The sequence below is a fragment of the Chlorocebus sabaeus genome, chromosome 1, assembly GCF_047675955.1.
Source record: "Chlorocebus sabaeus isolate Y175 chromosome 1, mChlSab1.0.hap1, whole genome shotgun sequence".
Lineage (NCBI taxonomy): Eukaryota > Metazoa > Chordata > Mammalia > Primates > Cercopithecidae > Chlorocebus > Chlorocebus sabaeus.
Genome location: NC_132904.1, coordinates 120,975,727 through 120,995,655, shown reverse-complemented (window position 1 = coordinate 120,995,655; position 19,929 = coordinate 120,975,727).

Here is a 19,929-nt window from a genome sequence, read left to right as displayed (position 1 = left end):
CATTTCCAACTGCGGTAGGGGATTCATCTCACTGGGGCTTGTCGGACAGTGGGTGCAGAACAGTGGGTGCAGCCCACTGAGCAAGAGCCAAAGCAGGGTGAGGCATCGCCTCACCCAGGAAGCACAAGGGGTAAGGGAATTCCCTTTCCTAGCCTAGGGAAACTGTGACACACAGCACCTGGAAAATCAGGTCACTCCCACCCTAATACTTCACTTTTCCAAGGATCTTAGCAAATGACACACCAGGAGATTATATCCTTCGCCTGGCTCGGAGGGTCCTGCACCCACGGGGCCTCCCTCATTGCTAGTACAGCAGTCTGAGATCTAACTGCAAGGTGGCAGCGAGGTTGGGGGAGGGGCGCCCATCATTGCTGAGGCTTAAGTAGGTAAACAAAGCAGTCTGGAAGCTTGAACTGGGTGGAGCCCACCACAGCTCAAGGAGGCCTGCCTGCCTCTGTAGACTCCATCTCTGGGGACAGGGCATAGCCAAACAAAAGGCAGCAGAAACCTCTGCAGATTTAAATGTCCCTGTCTGACAGCTTTGAAGAGAGTAGTTGTTCTCCCAGCATGGAGTTTGAGATCTGAGAACAGACAGACTGCCCCCTCCAGTGGGTCCCTGACCCTCAAGTAGCCTAACCAGGAGGCACCCCCCAGTAGGGGCAGACTGACACCTCACATGGCCGGGTACCCCTCTGAGACAAAGCTTCCAGGGGAACGATCAGGCAGCAACATTTGTTGTTCAGCAATATTCACTCTTCTGCAGCTTTTGCTGCTGATACGAAGGCAAACAGGGTCTGGAGAAGACCTCGAGCAAACTCCAATAGACCTGCAGCTGAGGGTCATGACTGTTAGAAGGAAAACTAACAGACAGAAAGGACATCCACACCAAAACCCCATCTGTACATCACCATCATCAAAGGACAAAGGTAGATAAAACCACAAAGATGGGAAAAAAACAGAGCAGAAAAGCTGAAAATTCTAAAAATCAGAGCACCTCTCCCCCTCCAAAGGAACACAGCTCCTCGCCAGCAACAGACCAAAGCTGGAAAGAGAATGACTTTGACGAACTGAGAGAAGAAGGCTTCAGACAATGAAACTTCTCAGAGCTAAAGGAGGAAGTTTGAACCCATTGCAAAGAAGCTAAAAACCTTGAAAAAAGATTAGACGAATGGCTAACTAAAATAACCAATGTAGAGAAGTCCTGAAATGACCTGATGGAGCTGAAAACCGTGGCATGAGAACTACGTGACAAATGCACAAGCTTTAGTAACCGATTCAATCAACTGGAAGAAAGGGTATCAGTGACTGAAGATCAAATGAATGAAATGAAGCAGGAAGAGAAGTTTAAAGGAAAAAGAGTAAAAAGAAATGAAAAAAGCCTCCGAGAAATATGGGACTATGTGAAAAGACCAACTCTACGTCTGACTGGTGTACCTGAAAGTGACAGGGAGAATGGAACCAAGTTGGAAAACACTCTTCAGGATATTATCCAGGAGAACTTCCCCAACCTAGCAAGGCAGGCCAACATTCAAATTCAGGAAATTTGAATGCCACAAAGATACTCCTCGAGAAGAGCAACTCCAAGGCACATAATTGTCAGATTCACCAAAGTTGAAATGAAGGAAAAAATGTTAAGGGCAGCCAGAGAGAAAGGTTGGGTTACCCACAAAGGGAAGCCCATCAGACTAACAGCAGATCTCTCGGCAGAAACTCTACAAGCCAGAAGAGAGTGGGGGCCAATATTCAACATTCTTAAAAGAATTTTCAATCCAGAATTTCCTATCCAGCCAAACTAAGTTTCGTAAGTGAAGGAGAAATAAATCCTTTACAGACAATTAAATGCTGAGAGATTTTGTCATCACCAGGCCTGCCCCACAAGAGCTCCTGGAGGAAGCACTAAACTTGGAAAGGAACAACCAGTACTAGACACTGCAAAAACATGCCAAAATGTAAAGACCATCAATGATAGGAAGAAACTACATCAACTAACGAGCAAATAACCAGCTAACATCATAATGATAGGATCAAATTCACACATAACAATATTAACCTTAAATGTAAATGGGCTAAATGGTCCAATTAAAAGACACAGACTGGCAAATTAGATAAACAGTCAAGACCCATCAGTGTGCTATATTCAGGAGACCCATCTCATGTGCAGAGACACACATAGGCTCAAAATAAAGGGATGGAGGAAGATCTACCAAGCAAATAGAAAACAAAAAAAGGCAGGGGTTGCAATCCTAGTCTCTGATAAAACAGACTTTAAACCAGCAAAGATCAAAAGAGACAAAGAAGGCCATTACATAATGGTAAAGGGATCAATACAACAAGAAGAGCTAACTATCCTAAATATATATGCACCCAATACAGGAGCACCCAGATTCACAAAGCAAGTCCTTAGAGACTTACAAAGAGACTTAGACTCCCATACAATAATAATGGGAGACTTTAACACCCCACTGTCAACATTAGACAGATCAACGAGCAGAAATTTAATAAGGATATCCAGGAATTGAACTCAGCTCTGCACCAAGCGGACCTAATAGACATCTACAGAACTCTCCACCCCAAATCAACAGAATATGCATTCTTCTCAGCACCACATCGCACTTATTCCAAAGTTGACCACATAGTTGGAAGTAAAGCACTCCTCAGCAAATGTACAAGAACAGAAATTATAACAAACTGTCTCTCAGCCCACAGTGCAATCAAACTAGACCTCGGGATTAAGAACTCACTCAAAACCTCTCAACTACATGGAAACTGAACAACCTGCTCCTGAGTGAGTACTGGGTAAATAACAAAATGAAGGCACAAATAAAGATGTTCTTTGAAACCAATGAGAACAAAGATACAACATGCCAGAATCTCTGGGACACATTTAAAGCAGTGTGTAGAGGGACATTTATAGCACTAAATGCCCACAAGAGAAAGCAGGAAAGATCTAAAATTGACACCCTAACATCACAATTACAAGAACTAGAGAAGCAAGAGCAAACAGGTTCAAAAGCTAGCAGAAGGCAAGAAATAACTAAGATCAGAGCAGAACTGAAGGAGATAGAGACACAAAGATCCAGGAGCTGATTTTTTGAAAAGATCAACAAAATTGATAGACTGCTAGCAAGACTAATAAAGAACAAAAGAGAGAAGAATCAAATAGATGCAATAAAAAATGATAAAGGGGATATCACCACCAACCCCACAGAAATACAAACTACCAGCAGAGAGTACTATAAACACCTCTACGCAAATAAAGTAGAAAACCTAGAAGAAATGGATAAATTCCTGGACAGATACACTCTACCAAGACTAAACCAGGAAGAAGTTGAATCCCTGAAGAGACCAATAACAGACTCTGAAATTGAGGCAATAATTAATAGCCTACCAACCAAAAAAATTCTAGGACCAGACAGATTCACAGCCGAATTCTACCAGAGGTACAAAGAGGAGCTGGTACCATTCCTTCTGAAACTATTCCAATCAATAGAGAAAGAGGGAATCCTCCCAAACTCATTTTATGAGGCCAACATCATCCTGATAGCAAAGCCTGGCAGAGACACAACAAAAAAAGAGAATTTTAGACCAATATCCCTGATGAACATCGATGCAAAAATCCTCAATAAAATACTGGCAAACCAAATCCAGCAGCACATCAAAAAGCTTATCCACCATGATCAAGTGGGCTTCATCCCTGGGATGCAAGGCTGGTTGAACATATGCAAATCAATAAACGTAATCCAGCATATAAACAGAACCAAAGACAAAAACCACAGGATTATCTCAATAGATACAGAAAAGGCCTTTGACAAAATTCAACAGCCCTTCATGCTAAAAACTCTCAATAAATTCAGTATTGATGGAACGTATCTCAAAATAATAAGAGCTATTTATGACAAACCCACAACCAATATCATACTGAATGGGCAAAAACTGGCACAAGACAGGGATGCCCTCTCTCACCACTCCTGTACAACATAGTGTTGGAAGTTCTGGCTAGGGCAATCAGGCAAGAGAAAGAAATAAAGGGTATTCATTTAGGAAAAGAGGAAGTCAAATTGTCCCTGTTTGCAGATAACATGGTTGTATATTTAGAAAACCCCATCATCTCAGCCCAAAATCTCCTTAAGCTAATAAACAACTTCAGCAAAGTCTCAGGATACAAAATCAATGTGCAAAAATCACAAGCATTCTTATACACCAATAACAGACAAACAGAGAGCCAAATCATGAGTGAACTCCCATTCACAATTGCTTCAAATAGAATAAAATACCTGGGAATCCAACTTACGAGGGATGCGAAGGACCTCTTCAAGGAGAACTACAGACTACTGTTCAATGAAACAAAAGAGGGCACAAACAAATAGAAGAACATTTCATGCTCTTGGATAGGAAGAATCAATATCATGAAAATAGCCATACTGCCCAAGGTAATTTATAGATTCAATGCCATCCCCATTAAGCTACCAATGGCTTTCTTCACAAAATTGGGGAAAAAAACTACTTTAAAGTTCATATGGAATCAAAAAAGAGCCTGTATTGCCAAGACAATCCTAAGCCAAAAGAACAAAGCTGGAGGCATTACGCTACCTGACTTCAAACTATACTACAAGGCTACAGTAACCAAAACAGCATGGTACTGGTACCAAAACAGAGATATAGACCAATGGAACAGAACAGAGCCCTCAGAAATAATACCATATATCTATAACCATCTGATCTTTGACAAACCTGACAAAAACAAGAAATGGGGAAAGGATTCCCTATTTAATAAATCATGCTGGGAAAACTGGCTAGCCATACGTAGAAAGCTGAAACTGGATCCCTTCCTTACACCTTATACGAAAATTAATTCAAGATGGATTAGAGACTTAAATGTTAGACCTAAAACCATAAAAACCCTAGAAGAAAACGTAGGCAATACCATTCAGGACATAGGCATGGGCAAGGTCTTTGTGTCTAAAACACCAAAAGCAATGGCAACAAAGCCAAAATTGACAAATGGGGTCTAATTAAACTAAAGAGCTTCTGCACAGCAAATGAAACTACCATCAGAGTGAACAGGCAACCTACAGAATGGGAGAAAATTTTTGCAATCTACTCATCTGACAAAGGGCTAATATCCAGAACCTACAAAGAACTCAAACAAATTTACAAGAAAAAAAAAACCATCAAAAAGTGGGTGAAGGATATGAACAGTCACTTCTCAAAAGAAGACATTCATACAGCCAACAGACACATGAAAAAATGCTCATCATCACTGGCCATCAGAGAAATGCAAATCAAAACCAAAATGAGATACCATCTCGCAGCATTTAGAATGGCAATCATTAAAAAGTCAGGAAACAACAGGTGCTGGAGAGGATGTGGAGAAATAGGAACACTTTTACACTGTTGGTGGGAGTGTAAACTAGTTCAACCATTGTGGAAGACAGTGTGGCAATTCCTCAAGGATCTAGAACTAGAAATACAATTTGACCCAGTCATCCCATTACTGGGTATATACCCAAAGGATTATAAATCATGCTACTATAAAGACACATGCACACGTATGTTTATTGTGGCACTATTCACAATAGCAAAGACTTGGAACCAACCCAAATGTCCATCGATGACAGACTGGATTAAGAAAATGTGGCACATGTACACCACGGAATACTATTCAGCCATAAAAAAGGATGAGTTCATGTCCTTTGTGAGGATATGAATGAAGCTGGAAACCATCATTCTGAGCAAACTATTGCAAGGATAGAAAACCAAATAACGCATGTTCTCACTTATAGGTGGGAATTGAACAATGAGAACACTTGGACACAGGGTGGAGAACATCACACACTGGGGCCTATTGTGCGGTGGGGAAGGGAGGAGGGATAGCATTAGGAGATATACCTAATGTAAATGATGAGTTAACAGATGCAGCACAGCAACATGGCACATGTATACATATGTAGCAAACCTGCACGTTGTGCACATGTACCCTAGAACTTAAAGTATAATAAAAAATAAATAAATAAATACAAAAGAAAAATTCCAAAAATAAACAATTCAAAAGTTTTAAATTGCCAGCTGTTCTGAGCAGTACGATGAAATCTTGCACCAACCCACTCCATCCTGCCAGGGACATGAATCATCCTTTTTCTCAGTGTGTCTAGCTGTATCCGCTGCTGGCCCATTAGTCACTTAGTAGCTGTCTTAGTTAACAGATTGAAAAAACATAGTATGTATATAGGGGTTGGTTGGCACTGTCTGTGGCTTCAGGCATCCACTGGGGGTCTTGGACCATATCCTATGCAGCTAAGGGAGGGATCACTGTACACAGAAAAGCCCCCACAAGAAAGAATTATTCTGCCCAACATGTTAATAGTGCCAAGGTTGGGAAACCATGCTCTTTAGATGAACAATTATTAAGGGAATTTCACTAAAAGTCAACCAGAAATAGGTAGAAGAAGTTTCCAGCAGATATATAGCCTGCCCCTCAAGCTTAAATAGTGTAAATGTGTAGTCAATCTAATTGGTTTTTTTTTTTTTTTTAAGTTTTTTAGTTACATTAAGGAGAGAGAGCTCATATAAATAGTATGGTTCATTTTGAGGAGCTCTGCAAATATTTGCCATGGGTCAATCACTAAAGGTGTTAATATCTTACATTTACTTTCTTAAACTAACCTTTGAGGTAGGTAACTTTTTTTCTAGTTTTCCAGATGAAGAAACAGAAACACAGAGAGGTAAAGTAAAATCACACAGCCAGTAAGGGGTAGAGCCAGGATTCCAACCGAAGCAGTTGGACAAGAGTACCTGTATCATTATTAGGATGCCATGCTGCCTTTAAGGGACCTCTAAAAGTTGCTTCTATTTCTCATTTTGACAGTCTTCAAATGACCTTCCCATTCTGGAGTGTTGCGTCCCAGCAGAGGCTTTTTTTTTTTTGACAGTCTTGTACTGCACATATCTCCTCCCCTTTACACACAATGTCCAGTCTTGATTTCAATAATCCATATCCTTGATGCTAAGGAGTAGGAAGATGATCAAGCTTTCCTTAAAGAAAAACTAACTACAGTACCCGATCTATGACCTCTGAGACACCTAGTTTTAATGAAGATCAGCAATCTAACCACTTAGAAATTCTGCAGATGGCCAGCCTGTTTTATGAACCAACGTATTACCCATGTACCTTTCTGAGATGGCAGAATAAGTGAATGCCTCTGAGCACTATTCGTTTTATCCATAAAGGCCTTTTTGACTTCTGATCCCTGATTATGTGCTCTGCTCAGCCTAGGTTTGGAATTATCAACCTCCCAGGATTGAGTTTATCAGGACTTTGCAGAGGTGCTGCTAAGGCACCACCTTTCATGTGCATCAATGCAAGAACTCTGGGAATCCTGATGACTGGGAGTCCTGATGACTGGCCCATGATTCATGCTGTCATGAGAAATGCCTGAGAAACATAGGGGAATTAAACACCTTAATTCATCCACAGAACCTGCATGACTTCTCACCCAACTCTGGCACCCGACAGCAAGAGGGCCGTAGGCTAGCGATCTCTTATCTGTGTGGTAGCTGGCCAAGGTAAAGCTGCTGGAATGGGAAATGGAGAAGCAAACCACTGACCTAAAGGACATTAAGATGAGAAGCAATGGGGAGAGTGCCAACGGACCAGGCTGCCCTGCAGAAAGAGCTTGCACTCTTGCTCTGGTCTCCTCGTTCCTCTCTTCAGTCTCTGGCAGCTCTGCCTCTAGGGTCCAGGGACTCACAGAAGTCCCCAGGGCTTTCATCTCCCAGCTCCCTCCTTTCTCTCCAATTCTTCTCATAGCTCCTTTATCTGCGGCTTATGTTCCCTGGTCCCCAGTGGCCTTGTGCTCTGCTCCATCTTAGATGCCTTAGGTTCAATCTGCATCCACCAAGTTACCTGTTTCCTTGGATATTCACTCTCAGAAAGTCTTTCTTGATTACATGTGGACACAAGAGAAAGACAGGATCAGGACTGGAGAACATTTTTTATTCTAATTATGAAAGTATTTGGTTTTATTTATTTATTTTTTTCCTGATCTTGAGTCTGGTTCTTGCTTAAGTATGTAATTGATAGAGCTTATTCCTCAAATTGCTTTTTATATTTCCCCAGTAATTTGAAGCTAATGATTTCCATCACTTTACAGTAAAATCAAGGTTTTTGACATTAGCAGCTTCGGGAGATGCTCACTGAGTAACAGATATTTGGGATTTTGAGGCTAGAGCACTATGGGGGAATTACATATCATCCAGGGCACATGGTCTAATTTACTGGTCTTACATCCCTTACCATCAGAAGAGTCTTGCTTTGTCTTACTTAAATGCACCATCCTCCTGGGCTGTCCATTCCATGAGGAATACAGACGTTCATCACAGCCCCCTCTGGAGACTCTCTCACAACCCTTTAAAATAGGCCCTATCCCACCCTTCTCATACTGCAGTAAGGGGACCTGGGATGGGGAGTAAAATTTATTATACCTTCTTATAGATGAGAAAACTGATGCCAAAGGGGAGAAGGGGCTGTATTAGGGTTATGAACTTGAGAGAAAGGGCCAAGAATAGAGCCCAGATGCTCTGATCCCCAAACCATTGTAGCTCCTTGTTGGAGAGCCTCCATTTTGGAGGCTCCAGTGAGAACTTCCATGTTGGTCTCTTGACCATTGTCAAATGTCATTCCCTCTCTGCAACCTACCTGCTCTGGTATCTCCATCAGTGAAGCTGGTGTTAGCTAGCAGGTTTAGTTTGAGCCTTTGATTCCAACTACTTGTTATCAGCCCTGCCTACACCCCTCTCTTAACCAAGAGACCAGCTTTCACTCAGCATCTCACATTGGTTGATTTCTGAGAAGGATGTGGTACTCCTGTCTGAAGCTGTCCTGTATCCTGATTTCCTGCCAGGATGATCAAAATTGATTTCTTGCCAGGAGCTAAAGAAGGATAATCCAGCCAGAGCTCCTCTGGGGCAGAAGACAGAGTTCCCATGAGACCACTATCCTCTTTTTAAAGATTATTGGGGCCAGGCATGGTGGCTTATGCCTGTAATCCCAGCACTTTGGGAGGCTGAGGTGGGCGGATTGCCTGAGGCCAGGAGTTCAAGACCAGCTTGGCTAACATGGCAAAATCCCATCGCTACTAAAAATAGAAAAATTAGCTGGGTGTGGTGACACACATCTGTAATCCTAGCTACTCCAGAGGCTGAGGCAGGAGAATCACTTGAAACCGGGATGGGAAGGTGCAGTGAGCCAAGATTGTGCCACTGCACTCCAGCCTGGGCGACAGAGGGAGAATCAATCTAAAAAAAAAAAAAAAAAAAAAAAAGATTATTTGGACTTTGGAACTAGTGATCTGCTCAAACAGAGACTCTTAGACTAATGAAGTGATGAAGGGTAGAATGTCTGATGCACTTTGTTCCTTCTATGAGCTCCTTAAGGAGAAGAAAAATACACAGAAGTCTATCTGACTTACTGCTTCAGCGACCTGGAGAAGAGGTGTCATCTGCCATGTCAGTCTCTCATCTGGCTATCATGCTAGGCTTCTTGGACCCCAAACAGGACCTAGAACAATGGATGCACATGGAAAGTGCCCAATAAATATTCGTCAAGTTTAATGAAAAGTAGTTTTAGCATTCTACAATATCTCTGTGGTATTCAGAGAACTCTAGCTCCAGTGTAGAGGCTAAAAGACACAGAAAAGGAACTGAAATGAGTTTGGCACTGAGACAGAGTAAAAAAGTGTCTATAGCCTGGTGTGGTGGCACACGCCTGTAGTCCCAGCTACCCGGGAGGCTGAGGCAGGAGAATCATTTGAACCTGGGAGGCAGAGGTTGCAGTGAGCCAAGATTGCGCCACTACACTCTAGCCTGGGCGACAGTGTGCAGTGAGCCAAGATCGTGCCACTGCACTCTAGCCTGGGCAACAGTGCAAGACTCCATCTCAAATAAATAAATAAATAAATAAATAAGTGTCTAAACATGAGCTAGAGATCATGTCTTCCTGTAAAATCCCAGATTCTCCACACGTAATGACTCAGGAGCTAATGTTGGCAGACAGAAGAGAATGAAAACTTATTTCTAAGACTCTCAAATCACTGGAAGTGCTCCATCTCTATGATCCAAGGAACACCCAGGCCTATTTCTGACGAAGAGAAAAAAGGAAATAAAAATTCTTGCTCAGGAAACTAAAAAATTTTTGCAGAGCTGAAGAACTTGCTGTTTCATAGCTTTAGCTAAACACGTCTAGGCTTGATTATCAAATATTAGAATTGGGAGAAACAAGCACTGATGCAAGTAAAAGAATATTCTGCTGCTGATTTAAAGACAAGTGAATCGCTAAATATTTTTATTAGCAGCAAATTTGCTGCTTGCTGGAACTAATTTCACGCCCTGTAGATATGGTGCTTAAGTTGGAAATGGCGTTAAATTGCTCTCTCCTTGAGGCGGGTAGGATTTCTGGTGGCAGCAGCCACTAGGTGGCACCGACAAGGTAGCTCCTCAAAGATAGGCAGCTTTGGAGCCAATGATAGGAAAGTCCAGAGGAAGTCCTGCCTTACATTTCCCTTTCTCCTTTCGAAGAAATGCCCGTGCTCCAGATACCCAAACCTTTCAGAAAGGAAGTTGCCTAGAAAGGAACAATCCTCCTAAGGGTCTTCAATTTCCCAGTTCAGTCTTTCTCTAAGCTCGTATAACACTTTTAGTTAGCAAGTCCAGTTTGGCAATCAGTTAGAACTTATACTTTCTTGCATGTTAGCACTATCTCTTCAACCACACCACAGCTTCTAGAAAGGACAGGTTACATTTTATTGCCAGTACTGGAGCCCAGGTGAGTAAACAGTGTGTACAACTTGCAGCCAAGGAGCTAGACTAGAAGAACTGAGGCAGAGACAGCAACACAAAGGATGAGACCAGGTTAGATCCAAGGCAGGACAGAATGCAGAGGTCACAGCAGAACTGGGCAACTGAAATCAGGTGGGAATTCCAAAGCAGAGGCAAGTCCAGGACTGAGGTCAAGGAATTGCCGTGGCTCTGAATCCTGTAGGTAAGCCAAAGTCAGAGGACACATTAAATAATAAAGGTCAGAGCAAGCTGTGGGCGGACAAATAAACCAGGGAATGCAGAACACAGATGCCTAAGGGAAAAATAAAGCCAAGAGGCCAATAGGTCGAAGTGAAAGTCAGGAAAAACACAATAGCAGGGCAAAACACACACAAAAAAGGTTGACGTACTCATTAATCAGATGTTTAGTGGTCAATTCATGCTAGAACCAAAGTGGGTTCACTAAGAATAAGTTTTGCTATGTTGAACTTATTTCCTTGTGCAATAGAGTTATGAAGTTGATAAATCTGATCATGTTGCTTACTCTCCTGCTTAAATACTTCTGACTTAGCTAAACCCTTCACCTACAGGATAAAGTCAAAATTCCTTATCTTAGCATTCAAGACCCTTCACACACTTTCTCGTCTCTTGACACACATTTCCCTGAACCTGGTACTTAACTCACACTAGAATATTTGCTGTTTCTGAACCATACTGAAGACATTCATTCCTCCATGCTTTGCTTCTCCTATTTCTCCACTCTGGAATTTCTTCCTATCTCCATTCTCTACTTGTCTTATGAAAACCCTATGTATTTTCTTTTCTTTCCTTTCTTTTTTTTTTTTTTTCTGAGACAGGGGCTCACTCTGTCACCCAGGCTGGAGTGCAGTGGCGTGATCTCAGCTCACTGCAAACTCTGCCTCCTGGGTTCAAGCGATTATCGTGCCTCAGCCTCCGAGTAGCTAGGATTGTAGGAACATGCCACCATACCTGGCTCATTTTTTTGTGTTTCTAGCAGAGACAGGGTTTCACTATGTTGGCCAGACTGGTCTTGAACTCTTGACCTCAAATGATCCACCACGTCCCAAAGTGCTGGGATTACAGTCATGAGCCACAATGCCCAGCCTAAAAAAACTCTGTATTTTCAAGGCTCAGTCAAATGTCACTTTTTGTGTGTGTGTGTGTGTGAAGCCCTCCTTTCTCTTTCTTCACCATGAAGAATTAATCTCCTCTTTCTCTAGGTTTTCAATATACTTTGTTTATACTGCTACTGTATAATGTAATACATATGAGATGTTACATTATCTATTATATTGTATATTTATATCTATCATATATATGCCTTTAATGCAAATTAGAGGTAACACATACATTAACTATACCTATATTAATTTGAATCTGGTGTATATATGTCTGACACCTCTGCTAGATGTCACCTCTTAAAGACAAAACTAGTATCTTTGTCATTTTTGTTTCTACAACACCTAACAAAGAATCTAGAAGATAGGAGGTCAACAAATATATGTTTCTTGATGTGAATGAGAGGAAATACCAAATACAGTGTAACTTCATTTAAACAGAATATTTAATAAATCTCTCAGGATTTCAACAGACTGTTTACTAAATCTTCAACATTATGAATAATGTTATACAGTGGGTCATTAGGAAAATTGAAGCTGCCTGAACACATACTCATACTGGAAGGAGGTCTCCAATGCTACCAAGTTCTATCCAAGGCAACATTTTTATTAGTGACTTGGATTAAAACATACAAAGAATTTTTATCAGATGTGAAAGGAGACATACTGATATCATAGGAAACAAAAATGAGACTTTAAAAATGAATCTAACTGGTTCACATGTTGGGCTCCAACTGACAAGGTAAAACAAGGTAAAATTTAAGTAAGTGTAAAGGCCTATATGTAAATTAAAAAAATAAATTGCACATACCAAGTATGGTGGAGATTTGACACAGCAGCAATTAATGTGCAGAAGAGTTAGAAGTTTTGGTTAATCAAAAGCTTTAAAAGCAGTGAGATGTGACCAGTAACAATCTAAGGACATTGGAATCACTAATGGTCATAGGCGTCCAGCACAGAAGAAGCATCCTAGTAGCATCACTGCACTTCACGCCTTTCAGGGCTGATTTAAAGGATTATGAGTCATTCTAGCACAAGATTCTAAAAGATACACTGATAAGTCACAGTTCCTCCAGAAAACTGTGAGCAGACTGGTAAAGGAGTCTAGAAACAATGAAATAGACAAAGAATGCGGGATCTCTGTGGAAACCTGGACACTTGAAAAACTGAAAACTAAGGGAAAGTTTGAGAGACATCTTCAGGTATTTTTAAATGGCCTTTTATGTGTTGCTACAAATGGTAAAACTAGACAGGATGAGTAGGAACTGTGAGGAGACAGAGTTTGGCTCAGTGTAAGAAATAACTTTCTAAAATTTCTGGTCATCCAACAGGGAAGTGGGCAGCTTTGGGAGGTTGGGAGCTCCCCAACCTTGAACATGCTCAAGCGGAGGCCAAAGACTAGATAAGAGATTCATGGAAAAATAGTCTTTTTATTGTTTTGTTTTGTTTTATGAAGCATAAATACCTTCCTTTGTAAAATCTTTTAGTGGTTCAACAGAATCTGCAAGATAATGTCTAAATTCCTTACCATGTTATTCAAGCTGTTGTGATCCAGATCCCAATGACCTCCTTCCTGGTCATCTGCCTCTACTGCCTCCTCTGCTTTCAGCTCCAGTATGTCCCATACCAAACACATTCCACACTGCTTGCCCAGCACCTGTTCTGCCATGCTCTCTCACGCCACTCAGTATTGTGCCTGGAACCTTTTCCCGCTCGCTCACTTTGGCTAATCTGCATTCATCCAGAGAGGCTGTGTCACCTTAGAAATGTCACCTTGGAAGCCATCCCCAAGCCCTCTAGTTTCCTCCTGTGTACCTAGGAAGCACCCTCAATTTGCTACCTCTTGGTTTTTGTTGTTTGCGTCACACATGGAATGTGAACAATGTGAAGAAAGGGGCTGTGTCTTATCTCCCTATCCCCCATTTCTAGAATCTGCCTGAAGGATGGGAGAATGCTCAGCTTTTGAAGTGAATTGCATCAGGCCTTTATTCCTTAGGTCAAAACATGACCAAGGGGTCACGCAGAATCTGGAGTCTACCCAGTGGGCAATGACCTTCAGAAATAGAGGGTGTGGGAAATCTTGACCAGTTGAAGGCATGGCGATCCGTCTCAACCATGTACCACCTAAAGGACTGCACACTGGGCTTCCTTTTTTCTTTAGGGGCTTTGGCTTCATTCTCTTCATTGCTCAAGTCTCCTGCCCTTTGTCACTCCCCTCCTTTCTTCTCCCTGTCCCCTGCCTACATGCTGGCTAATGCCCCGTGACTGTCTCAACCTGGGGGCCTCGCTGGCTATGTAATCAAAGCAGTGAGTCCATGTATCATCATTTATTAATTTAAATCACATCTACTGCCTTCAAGGCCTCTGAGTTTTTGTAGCAAACTCATAATGTCAATATTTTCCATTGAGAATTGTTTGGCATGGTGCCACAGAGGTTAGCAAAACAGGGTTCTGGGGCAGAAAGTCCCAGAACTGAAATCTTCAAGGCTTCTTCTCCTCCTTATGGACAGTGTCCCCCAGCCCCCCCACCAAAAGAAAAAAAAAGAAAGAAAGGAAAGAAAGTGGAATATGTGTGAGACTACACTCCCAAGCTGGGCCACACCGAGGAATTTGTGAGCTTCTGAGAATATTCTAGTCCTAATCCTGATTTAGCTCTTAGATCTCCATCCCAATTATTTGGTTTTTCAGTCCTAGAATACAGCACTGATCTGTAAAAAAGCTTTTCAGTTTGAGCAGCTGAGAGCTCAAATAAGATTCGTCCCCATATTTTAAAATCTCTCAGTCCTGAGTCTGGCCATGTCCTCTTACTCAGAGCTCAAGAACAGTGGTCACACTGCTCACAGCTTCAGCTTGACCTTGTTCTGAAATACCTTTCTGTCAGACAGAACAGATAGAAAGTGGTCATTGCTGTGAACCCACCTGAACGGGAATACTTTCCAGCTGCACAGTGAACTTCAAACTTCATAAGGAAGTGAGGGCTCAGCCTTGTCATGTGCTGTAACGATGCCTCAAGACATCTGCTGATACAGAAACCCCGTAGTTCTTCTAAGACTCTTACACTTTCCCATAAAGTATCATGAGTTTTCTAACCCCCGCGACCAAATGTTTCTCTATAGGCTCCAGCCGAGTTTGCAATATAGATCCTCCTAGCTGTTGCCTGGTATTTTGCCTCTCAAGCACAGGTAATCTCCTTTGCAAGAGCTGAAGGGATCAGAACTCACAGAATCCTCCTCTGGCCAGCCAGTTGATATCTGCTCCCTAGAAAAATGCCCAGATGGCAAACACAGCAACTGGGCAGGGCCAATGGGGACAGATTCTCTCTCTTGATGTTTGATGGCTTTATATCCTCCTCCTCTTCTATAGAACAAAGGGACATTAACCCCAGATTATCATCACCCTTGGCACTCTCCAGGAAAGGATGTCATTTTACAGATAAGAGAAATCCTGCCCGCCCTGCAGAGAAGAACTGAAATGAGCCTTCCCATTCCACATACTGGGGAGGAATCATCCAAGGGTTTGGTATCATTTGAATTAGGCCCCCCTGACCATAGACTGCATTCACTGTTATTGGGCTTTACATTTTCTTTTTGGTTTTTGGCAAGTCAGATCTTGTCACACCATTGCTCAAAACTCCTTCAACTTCCCATCTTACTCAGAAGAAAGTTCAAGCTCCCTCAGTGGCCCACAAGGCCCTCTATGGAGATCCTCCCTGAACTTTGCAGTTCTTGGAGTACACCCACTGCCTGCCTGTCTCAGGGCCTCTTATGCCTGCTCGACCCTTAGCTGTTCCCCAAACAACTGCCAGCTCACTCACTTCCTTCAGGTCACTGCTAAGATGTCACCTTATCAGAGAGGTCTGCCTTGACCACCTTATATAAAATGGTGCCCTCCTACCCTACATGCCCCTTCATCACTCTTCGTTCCTTTTCCTCACTTTGCTTCTTCACAGCACTGAAAACCAGCAGATAGCTGATACATTTATTTGTTGATTATCTGGCTTCTCCCACTAGAATGTAAGTTCCATGAGAGGAGGACTTGGTTTTGTTCATTCTTTCTCCCCATTATCCAGAACAGTTCAAAGCACACAGTAACACTCAATAAATATTTGTCAAATGAATGGACACACAATGAATGAAGGGCCCTCCTCTTATGCATCCATACTAATGCACATACTGTTACTCGCCTGGTGCCTGGCCAAGAAATATGGCCCACTGCCCTCCATTATGCTGTCAGGAAAACAGAGGACTTAAAATTGAACCTAAAATTCACATAAAGTAGCTACTCTCCCATTTACCAGAACTCCAGCTTTTCAAATGATGCCCAGCATAGAGTTCAACTCCCTCTCTGTCCATCAGTCTTTTCCTACTCTTTAGCTTAAGAAACAGACCTTAGGGCTGGGTGCAGTGGCTCATGCCTGTAATCCCAGCAGTTTGAGAGGCCGAGGTGGGGGATCACCTGAGGTCAGGAGTTCGAAACCAGCCTGGCCAACTTAGTGAGACCCTATCTCTACTAAAAATTCAAAAATTAGCCAGGCATGGTAGTGCATGCCTGTAATCCCAGCTACTTGGGAGGCTGAGGTAGGAGAATGTCTTGGTCCCGGGAGGCAAAGGTTGCAGTGAGCTGAGATCACACCACTGCACTCCAGCCTGGACGACACAGCAAGACTCCATCTCAAAAAATAAATAAATAAAAATAAAGAAAAGAAAAAGAGAAAAAAAGAAATAGACCTTAGAACTCTTTCTCAAAGTAACACACCTTCCCAGCTACCCAATAAGCCAAATGAACCCAATCCTGTGGCCGCTGAGTGCCCTAAAACATGTAATTCGGCACTTCATAATGTTAAGGCAAACCAAGCTCCTCGTCTGAAACGGCCCTTTCAGAGAATAGACAAAATATCTGGCATTCAGTTTTTGAGCCAAAAGGTTGAATTTTCTCTGAAAACCATTCTGTTTTGTAAGAACTGGCAAATAATTCAGAAATTAAAAGCCTGCTACTTGTCTCATCCATCTCTGAGTCCCACCAAAGAGAGAATCCTCCCCCTTCTCCAACACCAGAGCGGGGCAAAGGCTTTTCAGAAAGTACAATACTGCATTAAAACTGAAGGAAGCTTTCCAGGTTTGCTTTCCGTTCTATTGTCTTATTCTGTCAGCTCCCACATCTCAAAAAATCCAGGCTTAATAATTTACAGCGGAAAGACATTTAATAAATAAGCGGCAAGATTGGAGCTGTCAGCTCCGCACAATGCGGTTGTTTGCATCTTCCTGCTTGGCATCGGCTCCTGCTCTCCCGCTTGCTTCAATGAAACAATCCCATTTGCTATTTTCATAAAATTAGTTCCTCTGCAGTTTCTATTAATCAGAACCTTCTTTGGAAAGAATTATACTGAGATTTCAGCACCATCTGAGTTCAATCATTCTGTGAATTTGATGAATTTTTATCATCTGTATAAGTGGCAGAAAAGGTGAGACTTGGGTGGGCTGATGTAACTGGGCAGAGAGCTCTCCCCTCACATTGGGTGAGGTCTGACAGTCCTGGGAACCTGGATGGATCTCCACCACCACACATCTGGGCGGCTTTCTCCTCAAAAAACATCTCCTTTACATCTATAGTTCCAAATCTTATTTGGGTCATGGACTCTTTTACAAATCTTATGTGACCTATGAATACTCTCCCTGGAAAAGCCATATATGCCCATGTACACTACACACAAAATTTAGGACACTCCTCTCCTCTCCATATATATGGCCCATCATGGATTCCAACGTCAAAGCTAGGTGCCCTCTTTTTTTCTAACCATCCTCACTTCCTTTAAGAACTTTAGGCTGGAATAGAAATTCAGTCACCTCCAAAATCCTTTGTAGAAGGAGAAAGAGAAAACATTTTTTTAAAGAGAGAAGGAGCATAAAAGTGAGAAAGTTTCTTTATGATGGCCATATACTTTCTGAGAAGTAAGAAAAATGGAAAACAGAAGGCAGTTCAAATGAGCTGAAATAAATAATGAAGGCCCAAGGATTCATAAATTGATGCATGCTGCACTGCAGTTGTGTGAATGAGACATGAGATCAAAACTTGGAAAAATTTTGATGAATTCTCCTTGCTTCCAGCCTATCTAACACCTATCCCATCATAAAATAAACTCTCCATGAGGAAAGACGCAGTCTGGAGGAAAAAACCCAGGACCAGGGGAACTGGGGTTCTAGTATTAATACCACCTCCATCTACTGACTATGCGATTTTAAGCAAGAGGTAGCATAGCTCTATCAATGTGAGATCTTTAAATTAACACTAAATGATTTCCAAAGTTTGTTTCAATTCCAACAGTTTGTCAGACATGATTCCTTAGGAATCTCTAAGGTAGTAAGAATTAAAACCTTTACTTAAAGGGCCTAATAGTGAATATTTTAGGCTATGGGCCATATAGTCTTTGTGGTAACTACTCAGTTCTGCTGTTATAAAGCAAAAGGAGACATAAACAACACACAAACAAATGAGTATGCCTGGGTTCCAGTCTAATTTTACTTATGGAAATCAAAATTTAAATTTGATATCATTTTCATATATCACAAAGCGCTTTTCTTCTTTTGGTTTTTTTCAAGCATTTAAAAATGTAGATATCATTCTTAGCTTGCAGGTTGTACAAGCTAAGAGTAAGCCCACAGGCCATATAGTTTCCCAACCCTTGATCTATAACATCAGATGAATACTGTGATCCTGAAAATCAAGGTGGCAATTCTGGGTGGCCTTGGAAGGTCAGTAATTTGCCTTCAACTACTGACAATAGCCATTGAGGATATTTTTGTTTACTTGGTTTCTCAATTAGCAAAATTAGTAGTTTTTGAGCCTCAGCCAATAACCAACAATTACTTCAGTTTTTGCTACATTTTCAGACCTGTAGAAATGCTAACGTAATCACACAAGAAATTGTGTACAAAAAATTCAGGGCTCACTGGCAGAAAAAGTTTTGATACCTATAAAATGGGAAAGAAAACTTTACATCTTCTCTTGAAATCATTCCATGCCCTTGCTAACGCTAGTGGCCTCTTTGTACTCTTACCCTCTGCTAGGCAGCATAACGAGTGATTGTACACATTTGAGGAGGAAATGAAACACTGCCTTTTGTCATTATTGCTTTGATTTTTTGTTTAGAAGAAAATAAGTTAAGAAAATGGCTTGCATTCATATATGCCACCTATGTGCATTCTACAAGTATAGTATGAAGAATACATACACAGTAGAGATGTGGAGCGATGTGTAGCGGTGCTGTATAACACGGCATGGGGAAGACTTTTTTTTTTTTTTTTTTTTGAGATGGAGTCTCACTCTGTTGCCCAGGCTAGAGTGCAGTGGCACCATCTTGGCTCACTGCAACCTCTGCTTCTTGGGTTCAAGATATTCTCATGCCTTGGCCTCCCCAGTAGCTGGGAATACAGGTGTGCACCACCACGCCCGGCTAATTTTTGTACTTTTAGTAGAGATGGGGTTTCACCATGTTGGCCAGGCTACTCTCAAACTCCTGACCTCTGGTGATCCACCCGCCTCAGCCTCCCAAAGTGCTGGGATTACAGGCATAAGCCACCATGCCCATCCAGGGAAGACAATTTTTTAAAAGAGAAAAATTAGATAATCAAATAACCAGTCTTTTTTAGAGTGAGGGACACAGTTTTGATTCTGAGACAGCAAAGATGAAGCACTAAGATGACAGCACTTCTTTCAATCTCATTGAGAGGGTATATCATTTAATTAGAAAACTATTAATAACACCCCTCTCCTAGTTAAGGGGTGCAATTGGGAAGTACTTGGGAGGCGGGTCCCCTCTTAAGAGAGAGAAAACCTAATAATGTTACATCCATTCAGGAAGATGTAAAAAACTTTGGAGTATCTCCTCATTCATTTCCTTCCTTCCTTCCTTCCTTCCTTCCTTCCTTCCTTCCTTCCTTCCTTCCTTCCTTCCTTCCTTCCTTCCTTCCTTCCTTCCTTC